General features: G+C 42.7%; 1 long non-coding RNA gene across 1 annotated transcript; it reads right to left on the minus strand.

Annotated features, from left to right (window-relative positions):
* Nucleotides 1-5,082: 5,082 nt before the first annotated feature.
* LOC134347654 (uncharacterized) lies at nt 5,083-16,958 on the minus strand. The gene is made up of 3 exons (XR_010018222.1): nt 16,934-16,958; nt 7,619-7,751; nt 5,083-5,156 (listed from the first exon to the last, which is right to left on the minus strand). It is a non-coding gene; the product is annotated as an uncharacterized LOC134347654 (long non-coding RNA).
* Nucleotides 16,959-17,589: the final 631 nt, after the last annotated feature.

A 17,589-nucleotide genomic window follows, 5' to 3' on the forward strand; every position in this document is an offset into this window, starting at 1 on the left:
AGGAGGCCATGGACCAACATGTCGGAGACCTTCAGCTTCCTGGCCTCAAGGTCACAGCAGTCTGCTGCTGCTAATCTCTGCCGCAACTTCTGACAGTCACTGCATTCAGGTCATCAGCCAAGCTACACTAAAGGAGAGAAGCCATCATGTACTTTTCCTTCAATTCCTCAGGAGCAGGCAGAATAGATGTGCATGTTTCCCCAAAGCGCAAACATACATGGAGCACAAATGATATCCTGGCTAGAGTACCGGAGTATCTTTGGGCTTCCTTTCATAAAGAACCTACCTCCTTTTGGCATTGTTCTTCATCATCCTGCCCACATAGAACATTGGGAGCTCGCTCCCAGACCACACTCCTCTCTCCTCATCACTGACATATCCATTCATTCAATTTTAATGCTCCTCTGTAGCTGGAAAGGTTAACTATAGTGCAACTTGTCCTAAGAATTGGCTGCGGATATCATACCTGCTGGGTTAAGTGTTGGCAGCTCTAGCTTCTCGAAATGATCCAATAGAAACCATTGTGCTGAGGGATATAATTTCAGTTTCAGTGTAACATTCTGCCAGGAGATGCATCAAATGCCTTTCAGTAAAACTCTCAATTGAAGCTCCACTCTCTATGTCACTTACATAAAGAAGGACAGGGTGAAATACAATGCTACTTAATACGTTTAAATGCAATTTCTAGCACTCTGAGTTGCAAATTACAACATTTCAGTGTAATTGGATCCAGAAAAACGTTCTACAAGGAAATTAGTCAAAAAATATGAAATAATGTATAATGATCATTGATGATGGTTGAAGTTAATCTGAGTTACACATTTTTAGGGAGCGACACAGAGACTTCTAACAGCTTTACCTCTGGCTGTTACCTCACCACTGAATAGAAGGTAAATTCCATGTTAAGAATTAGTATGATGTTGCCCTGTTGGATAGTGAAATGAAGTTGGTTTAGATTGAGCTGGACGGATTATGTCTAGGGGCTGAACTGACCTCCCTATGGTTTTGGGAACCAATGCCCATTCCAGAATGTGTCACCAACACCAAGTCATTGCTGGTTCTTTTCCACTGCTATTTTGGAGACAGATAAACTACTGTGTTAGCCTGCATTGCAAGAGCAGTTGGGTTTCGTGAAATAACTTGTATAAAGTCCATAAGAGTATAAGATATAGGAGTAGAAAAAGGCCATTCGGCCCATCGAGTCTGCTCCGCCATTCAATCGTGGGCTGATCCAATTCTTCCAGTCATCCCCACTCCCCTGCCTTCTTCCCATACTCTTTGATGCCATGGCTAATCAAGAACATATCTACCTCTGCTTTAAATGCACCCAATGACTTGGGTCTCCACAGCTGCTTGTGGCAACAAATTCCATAGATTTACCTCCCTCTGACTAAAGTAACTTCTCCATATCTCTGTTCTAAATGGATGTCCTTCAATCCTGAAGTCATGCCCTCTTGTCCTAGACTCCCCTACCATGCGAGATAACTTTGCCATATCTAATCTGTTCAGACCTTTTAACATTCAGAATGTTTCTATGAGATCCCCTCTCCCTCTCCTGAACTCCAGGGAATACAGCCCAAGAGCTGCCAGGCTTTCCTCATATGGTAACCCTTTCATTCCTGGAGTCATTCTCATGAATCTTCTCTGAACCCTTTCCAATGTCAGTATATTCTTTCTAAAATAAGGAGCTCAAAACTGCACACAATACTCCAAGTGTGATCTCACGTGTACCTTATAGAGCCTCAACATCACAACCCTACTCTTCTCTTCTATACCTCTAGAAATGAATGCCAACATTGCATTCACCTTCTGCACCACCGACTCAACTTGGAGGTTAAGTTGAATAGAAGTTGAGGGACTAGGAAAAGGATGCATCAAGGTACCACATTGATAGTATTCTTTCTTTTGAAAGCATGGGCCCTGCTTTGGAGAAATGAGGTAAAATGGGTTGAAAAGAGAATTATCAAGGTACAAGAGGTTCTGCAGATGCTTGACAAACATGCACAAATTGTTGGAGGAACTCAGCAAGTCAGGCAGCATCTATGGAGGGCGATAATGCTGCCTGGCTTGCTGAGTCCCTCCAAAATTATTGAGGTCTCCTTTCTTTCACCCTTTATGAACTCCATTCAAAGATAGACTAAAGCCAGCATGGTTTCCTGGAAGGAAAATCCTGCCTGACAAACCTTCTGCAATTTTTTGAGGAAATTACAAGCAGGGTAGACAAAGGAGATGTAGTAGACGTGGTGTACTTGGATTTTCAGAAGGTCTTTGACCATGTGCCGCACATGAGGCTGCTTAGCAAGATAAGAGCCCATGGAATTACAAGGGAGTTACTAGCAACAGTGGAACATTGGCTGATCAGCAGAAAACAGAGAGTGGGACTAAAGGGATCCTATTTTTGCTGGCTGCCAGTTACCAGTGGAGTTCCACAGGGGCTGGTGTTGGGACTGCTGCTTTTTACGATGTATATCAATGATTAGGACTATGGGATTAATGGATTTGTGGCTAAATTTGCCAATGATACAAAGATAGGTGGAGGAGTGGGTAGTGTTGAGGAAACAGAGAGACTTGGATAGTTTAGGGGAATGGGCAAAGAAGTAGCAAATGAAATACAGTGTTGAAAAGTGTATGGTCATGCACTTTGGTGGAAGAAATAAACAGGCAGAATATTATTTAGGTGGGGAGCGAATTCAAAATGCAGAGATGCAAGGGTACTTGGGAGTCCTTGTGCAGGATACCCTAAAGTTGAGTCAGTGGTGCAGAATGTGAATGCAATGTTGGCATTCATTTCGAGAGGTATAGATTATAAGAGCAGGGATGTGATTTTGAGGCTCTATAATGCATTCATGAGATCACATTTGGAGTATTGTGTGCAGTTTTGGGCTCCTTATTTTAGAAAGAATATACTGACATTGGAGAGAGTTCAGAGAAGATTCACGAGAACGACTCCAGGAATGAAAGGGTTACTATATCAGGAACGTCTGGCAGCTCTTGGGCTGAATTCCCTGGAGTTCAGAAGAATGAGGGAGGGTCTCATAGAAACATTCTGAATGTTAAAAGGCCCGAACAGATTAGATATGGCAAAGTTATTTCCCATGGTAGAGGATTCTAGGACAAGAGGACACGACTTCAGGATTGAAGGACATCCATTTAGAACAGAGAAGCAGAGAAATTACTTTAGTCAGAGGGTGGTAGATCTGTGGAATTTGTGGCCACAAGCAGCTGTGGAGGTCAAGTCATTGGGTGTATTTAAGGCAGAGAAACATAGGTCCTTTTTTTAATATAATTTTTATTGAGTTTTCAAACTTGATTACATGAAATACTAATATCTACCCTCCCCCCTCCCCTTAACCCTTCCCTCCGATATATACCCCAGAAAGATAGGTTTTTGATTAGCCAGGGCATCAAAGGGTATGGGGAGAAGGCAGGGGAATGGGGATGACTGGAAGAATTGGATCTGCCCATGATTGAATGGCAGAGCAGACTCAATGGGCCGAATGGCTTACTTCTGTTCCTATATCTTATAGTCTTATGGTCTTAAATCCTGAGTCAAATCGCTCTCAGCAATCACCATGTATAATAGAACGCAGAACAGCACAGCACAGGGAAAGGCCATTCAGTTGACAATGTCTCTGCCATGCACAATAATACAAAGGCCCCAACCTTTGATTGTTTACTCTTTTTCACCTATGATTCCTGACCTACTGAGTTACTCCAGCATTTAGTCTGTGCTTCTTTGGATTTCCAGCATCTGCAAATTTTCTTGTGCTGTGACAAATTAAACTCAATCCCTTCTGCCTGCTCATGGTTCATATCCCTCTCCCCTGTATATCCTCGTGCCTTTCTAAGCCTTTAAAATGCTGCTATTGTATCTTCTTCCACCGCTACTTCTGGCAGCCTGTTCTAAGCACCTACCACTCAGTGTATAAAATAAATCCTTATCCTGCACATCTCCCTTAAACTACTCCGCTCTTACCTTAAACACATGCCCTCTTGTATATGACATATCTACTCTGGAAAAAAAATCTGGCTGTCTATCTATGCCTCTTTTAATTTTATAAATTTCTACTAGGATTCCCTTCAGCCACTGACACTCCAGTGAAAATCACCAAAGTCTGGTCAACACTTTCTTTTAGGTTAAACCCTGTCTCCAGGCAGCATCCGAGTAAACCTCTTCTATACCTAACCTCCACATTCTTCGTGTAATAGGACAACCAGAACTGCACACAATACCCCAAATATGGCCCAAGCAATATTCTGTCTAAACATATCAAAGAAGTCCCTATGTCATCTTCAGGGGTGTGGAATAAACAGAGGAGCTGAGGAATGAGCTGTGTCACTAAAGTGATGGCAACAGTCAGAGCAGAGATCAGAAACTCAGCCCCAGGTCCAATATGACACTAAGTTTGTGAAAATCCTGCTTCAGACGCAGACAGCTCCCTGAAGCCATGACCATATGTAAATGTTAGAGGTGAAAAGCATTTAAGGAAAATAGTTGCATCAAGGTTTTGCTAGCCTCCTGTTTTGGTGTGGCTGGCACTTTGTGCGGTTACTCTGAAAATGCTGCAAGTATATAAATAATGCAGCAACTTTGATGTATGTTGCTTATATAAATAATGCATTTGTATTAGGATCAGATTTGGCAAAATTAGAATGCACCTCCTGATCCAGTCATAACAAAATCTATGTCATTTAATCTTCCATTTCCTCAGCTAACCATCAGCCAGTTAACTCCCACTGAATTTGGCAACTGATTTTTATCACTGTTAATGTAAATGCAGAAGGTTCATAACTCAGTCCTGAATGCAATTCTGCTTTCAGCCTAGTTTAGGTAAACTCATCAATCAAATCAAAGGAGGGGAAATTACTACACAAGCTATGAATTGTAAATAGTTTTAGATATATTAATCAGGGTAAAGTATTTTGAAAACTTTTGAGAGATGGTTTATATTATTTTCCATTCATTCTGTGAACTATAAGACCGATGCAAATCCACTAAAGAAATAAAAGTCTAATGCAAAATAGTTGAATTTATTATGAAATATCTAGTACAAGACATTTTTTTCACTTTTGTCTGGATTCCTTGATGCCATGCTTGGTGAAATGTTGAGCAACACAAAGGAAATAGGAGAGGAACTCAGCAGGTCAGGCTGCACCTATGGAGGGAAATGAACAGCTGACATTTTGGACTGAGTCCCTCCAGCACCTGAGGAATCTCATGTGTCTGTTGTTGAAATGTTGCCTTGTTGGCAAAGGCAGTCACTCCCACCTTGCCTCTAAAATTCAGATGTTGAATGTATACATAGAACATAGAACTGTACTGCACAAGGGCAGGCTGTTTGGCCCACAATGTTGTGCCGAACCAGCCATAAAGCAAATCAAAAATACCCAAATACCAATCCCTCCTACCGACACCATGTCCTTATCCCTCCATCTACCCCACGTCCATGTTCCTATCCAAATGTCTCTTAAAAGCCTCTAATGTATTTGTCTCTACCACCACACCAGGCAATGCATTTTAGGCATCCACAACTCTGAGTAAAAAACTTATTCCTCACATTCCCCTTGAACCAGCCTCCTTTCACCTTCAATGCATGCCCTCTGCTATTAGACACTTCAACCCTGGGAAACAGATGCTCCCTGTCCACTCAACCTATGCCTCCCAAAGTCTTGTAAATGTCTATCAGATCTCCCCTCAGCCTCCAGCGCTCCAGAGAAAACAACCCAAGCTTATCCAGCCTCTCGTGATAGCACATGCCCTCTAAATCAGGCAGCATCCTGGTAAACCTATTCTGCACCCTCTCCAAAGCCTCAACATCCTTCCTATTGAGGGGCGACCAGAACTGTACGTAATACTCCAGATGTGGCCTAATCAGAGCTCTATAAAGTTGCAACATAACCTGACTTTTGAACTCAATGCTTTGACTAATAAAAGCAAGAATTTCATAAACTTTTTTAACCACCTTATTGACCTGTGTAGCTACTTTCAATGAGCTATGAACTTGGATCCCACGACCTCTCTGCGCAGCAACACTGTTAAGGATCTTGCCCTTAAGTGTAGTGCCTCCTTGCATTTGTTCTACCGAGGTGCAACATCTCGTATATATCTTGGTTAAACTCTATCTGCCATTTCTCAGCCTATGTCTGCAACTGCTCTATGTCATGCTGTATTCATGCTACAGTCTTCTCCACTATCCACAACTCTTGGTATCATCCACAAATTTACATTTTATCCAGGTTATTTATATATATTACAAACAGCTGAGGTCCCAGCACAGATCCCTGTAGAACTCCACTAATTACAGACCTCCAGCTCGAGTAAGTCCCTTCATCCTCCTCCCTCTTGTCTTCTGTGCGTAAGCCAGTTCTGAATCCAAATCACCAATTCTCCACAGACCCCATGCATCTTAATCTTCCGAATTAACCCCCCAGGAGGGTTTCTGTCAAACGCCCCACTGAAATCCATGTAGACAATATCCACTGCCCTACCCTCATCAATTTCTCTCGTCACTTTGTCAAAAAACTCAATCAAGTTGGTAAGACACAACTTGTCACACACAGGGCCATGCTAGCTCTCCCTAATTAGGCTATGGGTTTCCAAATGCTCATATATCCTATCACTAAGACTGTTCTCCAGCAATTTCCCTGCAATGACCTGAGACTCACCGGTCTATGGTTCCCAGGATTTTCCCTTGTTCCTTTCTTAAATAGAGGTACAACATTAGCTACTCATCACTCCTCCAGGATCTCACCTGTGGTCAGAGCGGGCATGAAGATACTGGTGAAGGGCTCAGCAATCTTGTTTCTTGCCTCCTTCAATAACTTGCAATAAATCCTATCAGGCCCTGGGGACTTATCCACCTTAACATTTATTAGGAGGCCCAACATTTCCTCCTTCTTGACTTCTGAACACCATACTTGTCCTCCATATCCTTTTCCTTGGTAAATACTGAAGCAAAGTACTCATTAAGTACCTCACTCTCATTCTGTGCATCCAAGCAAATTTTCCCCCATTTATCCTCGAGTGGTCCCACTCTCTCCCTATTTATCCTCATACTCTTGATGTATACTTGGATCAGGACTGTGATGAGGTCCAGGGCAGCCTGATCCAGGGGTGAGACCTTCCATCACTTTGCTACTGATTGAGATTAGACTTATGGCCTAGTAACTATCTGGATCATATTTGGTTTGCCATTTGTGCAAAGGTATATACCTGGTTGATTTTCCACAGTTCCAACATGATGCAGTAAAGTGGGCATGCTGAAGCTCTTAGCTGAGGCTTCAACCTTCCCAGGAGTATTTTACTGTAATGTTGTTGAGGTGCAAAACCATTACTGTATCTAGCGCTCCCAGATGTCCCTTCATACCACATGAATAAATCCATTTGGTTGCACACTGATGTCTTTGACTGTGGGGAACTCAGGAGGAAGCCAAGTGGATTATTCACCTTTGACTTGCACTCAACCTAGTAGCCACAAACACCGTGGGTGACCAGGTTGTGGGTGAAGCCTTTTTCTTCCATCAGTTGTTTAATTGTCCTCTCCCATTACCATTCATGACTGGATGTGCCATGGTCTAAATGTGAGTTCAATAACTTCTAATCTGAATAAGCTCCTACCACTGTTGAGCATGACTGTGGAACTGTTTCAGCAGGCTGGCACCTCCTTTTATGGGTCCAGTGTGCTTCTCCTGGGATGTCCTTTCATCACTGCTGTCCTTGCTCATTTACACCATCCACTGCCACGTGATATCTGGATAAGAGGAAGTGCTGGAATCAGATACTAAAAAAAACACAGAGAAAACTTACAAAGATATTGACAGAACTTGAGAACCTGAGTTATAGAAAGGTTGAATAATTTAAGATTTTATTCCCAAGAGTTTAGGAGATGGTCCCAGAACCATGCTGCCAAGGGTGACATCCTCATGGCAGGTCATGGAGCAATTCCTTTCACTTCAATTATGTCTTCTTTTTATTTTAGATTGGTTCTGCTACTGTTAGAGCACGTTGTTTCCATTCTGGCGGTGTGTTTTTGGCTCAATCGGGTGATCTGGTGCTTTGCTGTCTCCGAGAGGTTACCATGAGGCTGCAACCAAAGTTTGCGACGTGGAGGCCGGGAAGGCAGGAGGCAGAGCGCAAGCCTCTGATCAATTCCACCTCTTGCCAACCTCGCCAATTAAAGTACTGAGGAAGATTGTTCATCTTCTGTATATAGGTGAGACCCGACGTAGATTGGGAGACCGCTTCGCTGAGCATCTGTGCTCCAACCTCCAGAACAAGCGGGATCTTCCAGTGGCCACCCATTTTAATTCCATTTCCCATTCCCATTCCAATAGGTCCATCCATGGCCTCCTCCACTGCCATGAGGAAGCCACACTTAGATCGGAGGAACAACATCTTATATTCCGTCTGGGCTGCCTCCAACCTGATGGCATGAGCATCGATTTCTCAAACTTCCCGTAATGCCTCCCACCCCCCCACTCCCTTCACCATTTCCCATCCCCTTTTCCCTCCCCCACATTATCTCTTTGCCCATCCATCGCCTCCCTCTGGTGCTCCTTCCTCCCTGCCCCACCTTTTTCTTTCTTCCATGGCCTTCTGTCTCTTTCACCAATCAACTTCCCAGCTCTTTACTTCATCCCTCCCCCTTCAGATTTCACCTATCACCTAGTGTTTCTCTCTCGCCCCCCCCCCCACATTTTACATTTACTCCTCAGCACTTTTTCTCCAGTCCTGCCGAAGGGTTTCAGCCCAAAACATCAATTTTACCTTTCTCTATAGATGCTGCCTGGCCTGATAAGTTCCCCCAGCATTTCGTGTGTGTTGCTTGGATTCCTAGCTACTTCAGATTTTCTCTTGTTTGAGGAAGATTGAAATGATCGAGACAAGTGCGGAAGGCGAGTGAGAGTTCAACACTATCTATCAGCCTCTCACTTGCTGCTGGTGAAGGAGGGTGTCTGAAATATACCTTTTGATTGTTGTATTTTATATCCTGTGTTTTCACTTGCTTTTTTGTTGCCGTTTGCATGATTTTTATTTTTTTTGCGCTTAGAGGAAGGGGGTGGTTTGATGGTTTTTTCCCTTTGAATGGGTTCCATGGTTTTTCTTTGTTTTGTGGCTGTCTGTGGGGGGAAATGAATCTCGGGATTGTATACTGCAGGCATACTTTGATAATAAATGTACTTTGAATCCTTTGAATGAGGGGAGAGTTGATAGAAGTATACAAAATTACAGTATGAGGGGTATAGATATGGTAAATGCAAGTAGTCTTTTTCCACTGAAGTTTTGTGAGACTAGAAATAGAGGTCATGGGTTGAAGGTGAAAGGTGAAATGCTTAAAGGGAACATGAGTGGGATCTTCTTCAATTGAAGGATGGTGAGAGTGTGGAATGAGTAGCCAGTGGAAGTGGTGGATGCAGGTTTGGTTTCAACATCTAAGTGAAATTTGGATAGGTACATGGTTGGGATGGGCATGGAGGACTATGTTCCAGATGGAATTCAACAGACTAGGCAGGTTAATAGTTTGGCATGGACTAGATGGGCCGAAGTGCCTGTTTCTGTGCAGTAGTGTTCTATGACCCTACTAGTTTAAGGGCCACTTAGACAGACCCTTAAATTGGCAAGGCATAGAAGGATATAGTCCAAATGAAGACAAATGGGATTAGTGTTGATAGGCAAAAAGATTCATATGGAAGTGATGGGCCAAGAGGCCTATTTTTATTCTGTCCAGCTTTATGGCTTTATACACAAGATTCCACTTTTGAAAATTCCTTTGCTTTTTTCAACCCACCAGTGGTAGTTGCACTTTCAGTCAGAGGACTTTGTGCTCAGAATATATCTCTGTAAAAGTCACTTTTTAGTCATCCACCCATCCCTGCAAGTGCGACAACACCTGTCTCTTTCTGATTATGCTTTTGCAATGTGACGTGGAATATTGACCAGTCTTGGCAGTGCTATATAAATGAAAGTTGGTTCTACTAATGAGAGATCAGAAAATAATGAGTCATAACTGTAAAGAGCAGCAAAATAAGTCAGATGGACAAATTCAGATATGTTCCATAAATCAAGTGATTCAAAGTATTTTGTTTGGGAAGTCATATTTCCTGGGTCTAGAATCAAAGTTAATCTAAAAAAATCTAAAATTAGCTAATAATTATAGAGTGATGTCAACTATCCATGTCTTTATTGTTTGTACAGAACAAGAAAACACTGCAGTAAGTGTTGTGTAATATACAGTTAGAAATTTCCCTGCTTTTTTAGTTCATTTTGGCCAGTTATTTAACTTGAAAAACAAATAAAGAGCTTGTATATTCCCAAAGTTTTTCTTACGTACAGTGCCAGAAAAGGCTTTTACTGGATTTGGCATAAATCAGATTGAGGTTCTTTGTAAAGTGGATTGACGGAGGAATTAGATAGCTGAGTAGCCCAAAGAAATCTCAGACATTGTTTGTTCCCCAGATTAAAAAGATGGATTGTATCATCATTGAATAATTCTATAGAACTTCAGAGTCAGTGTACAACTAGCAAAGTCTGGTACTGGAGATCAGAACCAGAATCAGGTTTAATATCATTGACATATGTCGTAAAATTTGTTGTTTTGCAGCAACAATGCAGTGCAAGCCACAAGGAATCTATACATTATATAAAAATATATATAAAGTATCAAATTAAATAAGTGGTGCAAAAAGAGAGCAAAAATCATGAGGTAGTGTTCATGGGTTCATGAACCATTCAGAAATCTGATGATAGAGGGGAAGAGGCTGTTCCTAAAACACTGAGTGTGTGTCTTCAGACTCCTGTGCCTCCTCTCTGATGGTAATAAAGAGAAGGGAGCAAGCCCTGGGTGTTGGGGCCCTTAATGATGGATGCCACCATTTGTGGCATTGACTTTTGAAGATGTCCTTGATGATGGGGAAGCTGGTGCCCACGATGGAGCTGGCAGAGTGCAACCCTCTTCAGCTTTTTCTAACCCTGTGCGGTGACCTCTCCATACCAGACGGTGATGCCACCAGCTAGAACGCTCTCCACATTACATCTGTAGAAATCTGCTAGAGTCTTTGGTGGCATACCAGAACTCCCCAGACTCCTAAAGAAATGGAAGATGTTACTGGAGATGGTGACTGAGTTTCACTGAGTGTGTGTGGATACTTGATAATAAAGTTGAAACTAGAAGAAACATTTATCTTGGTTTTACCTTCCAACCTGACATTCCAGAATTTTGATTACTTCAGGGGAGAAAGGCAATATAGCCCTCAAATTGGGTGCTATGGTAGCATAGTAGATAATGCAATGCTAGTGGCATCAATCTTCGGAGATCAGTCCCTGTGTCCTCCTTAAGGAGTCTCTGTATATCCTCTCTGTGGAATATGTCAGTGTTCTCTGGGTGCTCCGGTTTCCTCCCACAGTCTAAAGGTGCACTGGGTAGGAACTGAGCAGATCAGGCAGTTTCGATGGTGCGGAGTAGACAATTATTGTTTCAGACTGAGACCCTTCACCAAGACTACTGTGATTCAGTATTTGACTCTATCCCACAGTGACCTATCCTTTGCTTCCACTCCTGCCCAACAAGAAGGCAGAAGGGAAGAGGTGATTCTAATTCTTGACAGACCACAGTCAATCGTTCATTGTAAATTGTTCTGTGATTAGGTTAGGGTTAAATTGGGGTTGTGGTCCTGAAGGTCGGCATGTCCTGAAGTGCAAGAAGGCCCAATTCCATGCTGTATCCCTAAGTAAATAAATAATCGCAAGCAAAGGCACTTGAGAGAACTAAAACTGGGAATAGGATTACATTTGAAGCTGTGTAAAGCTGGTCAGCACAGTGGTGCAGATAGTAGAGCTGCTGCCTGCATCTCCAAGTGACCCAGGTTCAACTCAAAGCACAACTGTTGTCTGTGAAGTTTGAATGTTTTTCCTGTGACCGCTGGGAGGAGTGTGAGGACATGCCTGTACTGTATGTCTGAAGCCACTGTTTGCTGAGGATTAGAATCACCTGCTCCCTGCTGCCTTCTTGTTGGTCAGAACTGGTGGAAAAGTTGAACTAGACAGGGCACTGCAGGACAGAGTCAAAGACAGAATCATAGTTCTCCCGCTGAAGGGTCCCAGCCATTGATGCTGCCTGACCTGCTGAGTTCCTCCAGCATTTTGTGTGTGTTGCTCTGGATTTCCAGTATCTGCAGAATCACTTGTGCTGCAGAATCACAGTTAAGCAGGGAGCACAACAGCTTCCAACTTCAATAAGCCCTTCGCCTCCTTCAGTCAGAAGGAAACACACTCAAATGCATCTTATGTTAGCTATATGGTGACTTGTAGAATAAGGAACTAACCAATAGGTTCACCACAGAGTCAGTAAAACTCAGTATGTGTAAGAGAGAGATGGTTGCCTTGAAATACATCCTGAATTGCTCACTATATTACACATCATTTCAATGGATAACCATCAACCCATTCTGTCTCTGCCTAACTTAATAGGTATATCAATGCAACCTGCAGATAACCCATGTAAGAAAACTGCCTTGCACAAAATTAATTCCAGACTAAATGCTTGGTTATCTTTTTCTCTTTTGATTTTCTCACTTTTGTAATTGATACTTTATAGCATGGTAGACATGAGTGATGGGATGAATTCTCAGGCAAGTATCTGTGTGAGAAGTTGTGCATTGAGACTGCAAATGCATGAGACAATGTAGAATGTATGATGACTCTGTTTGCACAGTTATGTGAGTGAGTGTAAAAATTGTGTACCGTGTGTGAGTTCCATGTTGATCCACACGTTCTAATTGGACATACCACACACACACACACACACAACTGGTGATCTGGGGGAATGTATGAATTTTACTTTATTCTGTGCTAATTGGATAAATGGGTGAAGAGTGAAAGATGGATAATCAGCGTGATTTCTAGAAAATGTTATTAGGAGATATCCATGTACAGCTTAGCTTTAAGCCAAATCAGTGTGTCTATTTCTATGAATCCGGGCACAGCAGCTATGGGTTGACCCTGTTCCATCTTATCAGTACAATAATTCTGCCACAACAACTTTGCTTCCTTTCAGCATGCTGACTAACCTCATTTATGAACTGAGCTTTTCAGTCCTTTTGGCAGAGACAGTCACTTTCCATTGGCCCTTTATTTTTCCCAGTCCTTCCATCACTGTGGTTGGTTTTATTTTAGGAACATTTCCATCTCATTGCTCTTTTTATCTATTTCCATGTCCACCGCTCTGTGGTTGGTTTTATTTTAGTAACATTTCCATCACTCTCATTCTGTCTGCTATTTCAGTCTTTCTCCTGATGCGCATTTTTGCTGAACTTCTCAGAGTATCCCAGCAGCAAACCTACAACCTACTCAGCGTAGCTGGGACCATGTATTTCCTGAACAGATGTGATACTCATCCTACTGCTCAACCACAGTCACTGCTTTGGGCTGTTCTGACTGTAAATCACAGCAAGTATCACTTGGCACAGGCCATTAGTTCCACTGAACACTGGGTCGAACTCTTCACAAAGTCATTCAGTCTTAATATTAACCCCCACACAAAGATTGGGAAAGCCAACACAGAAATCACCAGCAATTACTTCTCCACCATTTTATGTCATTGAGTATCAGGATAGCTCAGTGTTGCGTGTTTTATCTGGTGCAGTTATGAGCCTGATTAGCAACTCAGTGTTGCTGCTCAGGATCCCTGGACATCTGAAAACAAAATGGAGCAATGAAAGGGGGAAAGAAAGTGGCCTTCTCCACTTACCTTTGGGAGGAGCATTTGTGCTTCTCCCTAATGGTAACAGCGAGATGGTGGAGGTCCTTGATGATGGGTGCTGCTTTCCTGTGGCAGTGCTCCGTGTAGATGTGCTCAGTGATGGGGAGGGCTTTACCTGTGATGGACTAACTGTATCCACTACTTTTAGTGGGCTTTTCCATACAATGGCATTGATGTTTCCCTACCAGGCCATGATACAACTAGTTAATATACTCTTTACCACACTTCTGTAGAAGTTTGTGAAAGTTTTAGATAACATTTGAACCTTTGCTTATTTCTGTGAAAGTAGAGGCACTGCCATGCTTTCTTCATATTGATACTTATGTGCAGTACCCAGGACAGGTATTCTGAAATAATAACACCAAAGAATTTAAAGTTGCTGATCCTTTCCACCTCTGATTTCCTGATGAGGACTGGATAATGGAGCTCCACTTTCCTCATGAAAATCATCTCCTTGGTCTTGCTGTCATTGAGTTGGAGGCTGTTGTTGTGGCGCCGCTCACCCAGATTTGCATTATCTTTCCCATATGTTGATGTCAACAGCTTTGATTCAGCCAACAACAGCAGTGTTGTTGGCAAACTTAAATATGACATTGGAGTTGTGCTTGGCCTCAGTCGTAAGTATAAAGCAAGTAGAGCAGGGAGCTAAGCACCCTGTGGTGCCTAGTGGTGCACCTGTGCAAAGGGAGATTGTGGAGCAGATGTTGTTGCCAATCCGAACTGGCTGGGGTCTGCATGTGAGAAAATCGAGGATCTAGTTGCACAAGGAGTGTATTGAGGCGTAGGTCTTGGAGCTTATTGATTCGTTTTGAGGGGATGATAGTATTGAATGCCGAGCTGTAGTCAATAAAGAGCATCCTGATGTACGCATCTTTGCAGTCCAGATGTTCCAGGATTGAGTGAAGAGCCAATGAAATGGCACCTGCTGTTGGCCTGTTGTGACAGTAGGCAAATTGGAATGGATCTAAGTCACTTCTCAGACAGGAATCTCATCACCAACTTCTCAAAGCACTACATTCCAGTGGATGTAAGTGCTGCTGGATAATAATCATTGAGGCAGGTTACCATGGTCTTCTTAGGCACCAGTGTAACTGAAGCCTGCTTGAAGCAGCTGGCTACCTCAGACTGCCAAATCGACAGGTTAGAGGTATTGCTGAACTCTCCAGCCCGCTGAGCAGGTCTTCAGTAATCGACCAGGTATTCCGTCTGCTCTGGATGCTTTCTGTGAGTTCAACTTTCTGAAGGATGCTTTCACGTCGGCCTCAGAGACTGAAATCACAGGGTCATAGGGCGGCTGTGGAAATTTGTGAAAGCACCTTCATGATTTGATGGTCAAAGTGAGCATAAAAGGCACTGAGCACATTTGGGAGTGAAGTCTTCTGTCGCTTGGTGTCACTCTGTAGGACGTAATAGCATTCATGCCCTGTCACAACTGTCAAGCATCCTTAGGTGACTCAGGTTTGTTTTGGAATTGCCACCTTGCACGTGCAATGGCTTTTTGGAGATTGTAGCTGGACCTCTTGTATTTAACTTGGTCACCAGAATAGAATGCCGATGTTTTGATCTCATGGTTCATCCAGGCCTTCTGGTTAGGGAAGAGTCTAAATGATTTTCTGAGAACACACACATCTACAACTGTTCTTGCAAAATCTGTGACAACCTTGATGTACTTATTCAGATCCTCTGAGTCTTTGAACATGGCCCAGTCTACCAACTTGAAGCAATCACATAACAGCTCCTCAGCCTCCCGTGACCATCTCTTTGTTGTCCTTATCTCTGGATCCTGTTCTTTAGCCTCTGCCTGTATGCAGGTAGAAGGAGGACAGCTAAGAGATCAGATTTCCTGAAATGTAGTCTCGGTATGGAACAGCAGGCATTCCTAATCGTAGTGTAACAGGGGTCGAGTGTGTAGCATTCCTGGTGCTGCAGGTGACAGGTTCAAGATAAATGGGCAGAGGTTTCTTCAAACAAGACTGATTGAAGTACCGACAATGATTTGAAAAGTGTCAGGGCATGCTGTTTCTTGTTTGCCAATCACGACATTCAAAATATCGGATGCCTTACATCTGACTTTTAACATCTGTCTTTGGCAGCATGTAAACTGTGGTTGGGGTCACGGAAGAGAATGCTCTTGGCAAGGAGGACAGTCGGCACTTAATTATCAGGTGTTCCAGGTCAGGGGAGCAAGAGCATGGCAAGACCACAGTGTCCGAGCACTGCTAAGATTTTATCATGAAATAGAACCCCCCCCCCGCCCCCCGCCCTTTTGCCTTCTCCAGAACCACTTTTGCAGTCCAGTCAATACAGCAATCTTGCCTTAGGTCTTCAGTCTTGTTCTCCAGCGTCAAACAAGGTGATGCGTAGAGGGCATTTCATCCCACCGTGTTTCAGTGTGGCCTGGCTTGGAGTCCTCCTCTCCTCCCTCTTTTCCAGCCATGGTGCTGTACCTTGGTCCACTTAAAGGTGCTGTACCTGCAAGATTGAGGGTTAAGTCTGCCGAGTCCTTCAGAAGATCATAAAATCTCTAGTTCATTAAGAAGGTACAAAATACCTTCCCTTAAAGGGAAATTGTAAGCTGTAGATTGAATGAGAGTAAGTCAGAAGTAGTATATCTGGAAACTTGTAAGCAGCCTGCAACACATCACAATGATTCACCAGTGCCATCTTGAAACATCAGGACAATTGGTTAACTTGCTTAGCTTGTCTGTGTTGAGTAGATCTGCCAGTTAGTTAAGAGTTGCTCCGAAGGATCTTGCTTACAGGACCATGCTAGTTTGTAAAGGTGCCTGCTAACCAACCTTACACTGTGCAATAACTGTCCATATTCACACTTCACCCATGCATATTGTCCAGATGGATCTCATTCTTATAAGCTGTGCATAGGGACAGGCCAGAATAGTTCAACCTCCGGACCCAGAATGATCTTAAATAACAGAGTAACACCACACACTCAACATTTTCCCCTCTGATATTACATTTCTATACATTCCATGAACCCATGAACGTAACCTCACTCTTCTGCTCTCTTCTTGAACTTTTTAAATACTTATTGTAATTTATAATAATTTCTATGTATTGCACTGTAAAGCTGCTGCAAAATAACAAATTTCATGCCATATGCCAATGATAACAAAACTGATTCTGGTTCTAATTCTGAACTTGGTAAAGGCACTTACATCAAATAAGCAACATTGCTTGTTCCCTCTGAACTTCTGATCCATATTCTCTGTCTAGCCAAGGTGTGCTGAATGCCGCAAAACAATCACATTCTGCACATTCGTACTTGTAAAGTCAGATCTCATCCCTGTTGGCCAACATTATATTCAACATGTTGTTATTATTTTCCCCTGTCAGACCTGGTCATACATATGTTTTGAAATTATCAGTCTGGATGGCATGCAAAGCCAAGTTTTTCCCCACAACTTAGTCCATGTGACAGTAATAAAGTAATTACCAATTATCAATCTATTCAGATTTGCTAACTGCTGGAGGTATACAGTAGATTCTGTAATTATGAACATCTCTGTTCTGACCTGTTATGTACTTTTATCACATTCCATCATGTGATTGATAAGGACTGGGGCACATGCCTGGACAGACACTAATCTCAATCAGACATCTTAATGATTTTTACAACATTTAACAGCTGGGTACAGTACTGACAAACAACACCTTATACTGCCATGCTGCAACCCACCAACAGGTCATGTTGAAATAAAAACTGTAACTGGCTCTGACTTGTTTCCCTTTTGACCGAGTTTGCACCTAAATTTGCAGTTATTAAAGCAATAGCTTCTGGTAGGTTTGTGATTCCCATGAATGGTACAGTAAC

Source organism: Mobula hypostoma, chromosome 6 (assembly GCF_963921235.1).
Source record: "Mobula hypostoma chromosome 6, sMobHyp1.1, whole genome shotgun sequence".
Taxonomy (NCBI): Eukaryota; Metazoa; Chordata; class Chondrichthyes; order Myliobatiformes; family Myliobatidae; genus Mobula; species Mobula hypostoma.